This window comes from Gossypium arboreum, chromosome 7 (assembly GCF_025698485.1).
Source record: "Gossypium arboreum isolate Shixiya-1 chromosome 7, ASM2569848v2, whole genome shotgun sequence".
In the NCBI taxonomy this organism is placed as follows: Eukaryota; Viridiplantae; Streptophyta; class Magnoliopsida; order Malvales; family Malvaceae; genus Gossypium; species Gossypium arboreum.
The window spans coordinates 44787731-44792784 of record NC_069076.1 but is presented as its reverse complement, the minus strand read 5'-3'; positions in this window follow the sequence as shown (position 1 = coordinate 44792784).

Sequence of the window (5054 nt, the reverse complement as noted above, 5' to 3'; positions counted from 1 at the left end):
TCATATGACCGTTTCATTTCTTCCATATGAAAGTAGATTCATCAAGGCTCATTTACATAATTTATTCACTATTTAATTCTATCTCTACTATTTTTAGTGATTTTTCACATCCACATCACTGCTGCTGCCAGCATCTATTTTTAGAGTAGACTTTATCTAACACATAGTTTCTATGACTCAAATAACCCTCTTGCATATATAGTCCAAAATATAATCATGATGAACCATTCTAATGGCTGATCGTTGCCAAACACTTCCATGCCTCCTAATGAGCATATACATATCGAATGATTATAGCATTATGCTCAAAACATTTATAAGCCATTTTCGCATGGCTATCCAAAATTATACAAATCCAAAGGGTCCATGACCCACAACAAAAGGGGTAGTCCTATACATTGACCAAAATATCCTCTCACTACTAGTCTATTCTGTAACACCCCGTACCCGAGACCGTTGCCGGAGTTGGACACGAAGGGTTCACAGACTAAATTCACTGATTGAGCATTTACCGATTAACTTTCACAGTCCATTTTAACATTCCTGGACAAGTTTGCCTAATCTGCGTCCATTGTCACCTTAAAATTATATCTTGAGTTCCGAACTCGAAACCGATTCCGTAAATTTTTTTTTCCACTAACTAGTATTTTATCAACCTTATTCATTATTTCTTTTGTTTTATATAAAATATTAACATATAATATATTTTGATCCATAACATGGCCGACCACTATCATGAAAAATGGGGACTTTGACATGCAAGTCCCCATATTTAATCCATGCAACAATTTGGCCATTTTAAAAATTAACCAACACATTTTCAATGTTTCTCACATAAGCCCTTTTGATTAAATTCGCATTCAATTGACAAAATCAAAGCATCAAAATTTCACACACAAATTGTAACATAATATAGACATGAAATATAACAATCAATTACCGGTGTGACTCGGTTTTGTGGTCTCGAAACCACTTCCTGACTAGAGTCAAATTAGGGATGTCACAACTCTCCCCCTCTTTAGGGATTTTCGTCCCTGAAAATCTTACTAGCGACTAGGTTAGGATAACGTCCTCTTATTGCATCATGTCCATATAAACATTTAACTCATCGATAGCAATTGTAATTCATTATTGATTTCGCATCGATCTATAAAATCATTTTCTTATCTTAAAACAAATACATAAACATTTCTACAAGTATGCACATATATCTCATTTTCTTGATTTCATAAGCAATAATCACTTAATTTAATTCACAATGCATTTCAAACACATATTAAGCACAATTTTAATATGTATAATTCACATCATCAACCCACATATTCATTCATGTATAAGCTCTAACCTGACCGAAAGTACACACATACTCAAACACCCCAATAAATATCCTTTATAACTCCATCGTATCTCAATATTCAACTTAACTTATTTCCAACAGAAAATTCAACTTCCACACACCTGAACATTTAATTCATTCAGCACATTCAATCACCATTAATGCTACCCGTATACAGTCGATTAGGCATAAAGCCTCGTATAGTACATCGGCATGGGATTTATGTTAGCACGTAACCCATACATCCAAAAATTATCAGCATTCATCACAAATTCTTACAGACTTTCAAATGTCGAACTTAATCAAAATAATTTCTTGAATATGATTAACAACAACAAAAAAAAAAATAGGGTCATGTAGCAATAGCACATATGACTTCATATACCAAGCATTCCATAGACTAAATCCGTAACACATTTATAACTTGATCTCATTTCTTAACAACATATCCACCATCTTTTTACTTTCATCGATTTTCTCATACCTTCCGTACATACCGTATCACTTATTCGATCTTACTTAATTTATCATCTTAAATATACCCGTTGAATCATTCGAAATCATTACGGATACTCATTAAAGACATATAGCTCTTACAATGCCATATCCTAGATATGGTCTTACATATGCTCACATATCGAGCCGATGCCATGTCCCGCACATGGTCTTACACACTATCTCAAATCAATGCCTTCGTCCCAGACGAGGTCTTACATGAATTCCACTTCGCACACTTAGTGCCCACTGACCGATCTCGCACTCATAGTGCTCGATTAAAGGAATTCGCATACACACAAAGTGCCTCTAATCATTCACACACATAGTGCTCTTATTCATTCGTTAATACACATTGAAATGACTTAACCAAGTCTATAAACATCATGTATGTACACTTTTAAACATATCATCTCATTTAAATTTGAATTCAGTATAGTAATGAATACTTAAACTTTGCTCAAATTACCGTGACGAAGCCTACTAGGCACGAAGGCGAATACACGTCACCAAAGATGATTGCTCTTCGGGACCTAGCCGGATACATCACTAGCACGAATGCTCTTGAACTTAATCCGGATACATCACTAGCACGAATGCTCTTGAACTTAATCCGGGTACATCACTAGCACGAATGCTCTTGAACTTAGTCCGGATACATCACTAGCACGAATGCTCTTGAACTTAGTCCGGATACATCACTAGCACGAATGCTCTTGATTTAGCCTGGATATATCACTCTCAATTCTTATGTACATATACACATATAGCAACACACATTGGTATATCATTTACGTTACTTGAATACAAACACAACATGCTTATCGACCATTCAACTTCCGGTTCCATAGCCACATACAAAAATCACATTTATAGTCATAACACTCTTTCAAAATTGCATCACTTATACCCTTAATTCAATCCAAATCGAAATTCAAATACGAGTACATGATACGTGCGACCAACTTAATAATTTAGGCATATCTAAGTGAAGTTATATCGCAAATTTTCATAGTCGAAGCTTGCTACAGCTCGATCGGGATCAAGATTCATTACCATACAGACAACCACATTTTAATAGTCAAAATCATCACACTATCATTTTATCACTTTATGGCATGTATAAATAGACTCACGCGTGCTACGTTAGTCCTAGAATCGACTAAACCGTAGCTCGATACCAATAAAATTGTAACACCCGTGCAGAGACCGTTGCGGAGTTGGACACGAAGGGTTCATGACTAAATTCAGCGATTGAGCATTTACCGATTAACTTTCACGGTCCATTTTAACATTCCCAGACAAGCTGCCTAACTGCGTCACTGTCACCTTAAAAATTATATCTTGAGTTCCAGAACTCAGAAACCAGTTTCGTAAATTTTTCATGAAACTAGACTCATAATTCCATCTACACATTTTTTTCTAGAATTTTTGGTCAAGCCAATTAGTACAGTTTATTAGTTAAAGTCACCCCTGTTTCAGGGTTCGACTACACTGACCTTTGCGAATTACGACTTGGATATCTTCCTGTACAGGGCTCCAACACTTATGCCGTTTGTTTCTAAAGAAATTAGACTCACAAGGGAATCTGTAAATATAGAGCATAAATTCTAATTCTATCTGGTTAATTTATAGTGAATTTTCAAAGTCGGAACAGGGGATCCAGAAACCGTTCTGGCCCTGTTTCGCGAGAACTTGAATATCTCAACAAAATCCGATTCATATGGCTGTTTCGTTTCTTCCATATGAAAGTAGGTTCATCAAGGTTCAATTACATAATTTATTCACTATTTTATTCCATTCCTACTATTTTTAGTGATTTTCACATCCACATCACTGCTGCTGCCAGCATCTATTTTAAGGGTAAACTTTACCTTTTCCATGATCCTCCATGGATCAACTAAGGTTTATCATACATATACCAAAAGTGATCATGCATAACCATTCCCATGGCTAACCGTTACCAACATTTCCATGCCTCTCGACGGGCAACTTACCAAATGATTATAATGCTACGATCAAGGTATACTTAAGCCATTTTCGCATGGCTATCCAAATTTACACAAAACCGAAAGGTACATGACCTACAACAAAAGGTAGTCCTATACATTGACCAAAATATCCTCTCACTACTAGTCTATTCTATACATGCCATAAGATATTCCAAAACGTAGCAGTACCAAACAGTGGATGGTGATAGTGTGACTAGTTGTTGACGATCCCCGAGCCCAGTAGCTTCGCAATGAGACCTATAAGACAGGAGGAAGCAGAATAAGCGGAGTAAGCATTACAATGCTTAGTAAGTTTTAAGCAGTGTCAACAGATAACAATCAAATTATAACGTAGTTGTTCGTAATTTCATTTCACTCTTCCTTCGGGCATACCATCCCTTTACCGAATATGCACATCTCATCATATACAATAGGCAGATAAACTCTCACATAAAAGTGAGCTCATGTGACATAGATATATCGTATGATTTCACATAACCTCTCACACTAATCCGATGTCACATAATCATAGGAATAGTCCCATAGATTGCTCTCGTATGCATCTTATATAAACTCGGAGTACATACCTGTTTAACCTTTTGCATTGAATATATTTATAAGCAATTCTTATTACGAAGTCTTACCGGACATAATCTCCACACGTAGTCATCGGGTCTTACCGGACATAATCTCCACACGTAGTCATCGGGTCTCACCCTAATATATTTCAAGTTTCATGTACATTTAATCGCAGTTACAACATTCTCATTAGCCATTCGGCTTTACCACATATTCATATCTCATACGCATTTCACATTCGCCATTCGGCTTTACGACATATACACATCTCATATATATTTCACATTAGCCATTCGGCTTTACCACATATACATATCACACATGTATTTCACATTAGCCATTCGGCTTTACCACATATACATATCACACATGTATTTCACATTAGCCATTCGGCTTTATCACATGTACATATCACACATGTATTTCACATTCATCACATCGGCCATTAGGCCTTATCACATATATACACTTTCACATTCATCACATCGGCCATTAGGCCTTATCACATATATACACTACGAGCTGTTTTTCCTGAGCAATTGTCACTAAATTATTTATAACCGGAGCTACAAGGCTCCGAATCACTTGCCGTTAATTTTCCCTGAATATAGACTCGTACATCTTCCATTGATAAATTTTTCAGAATTTTAGGT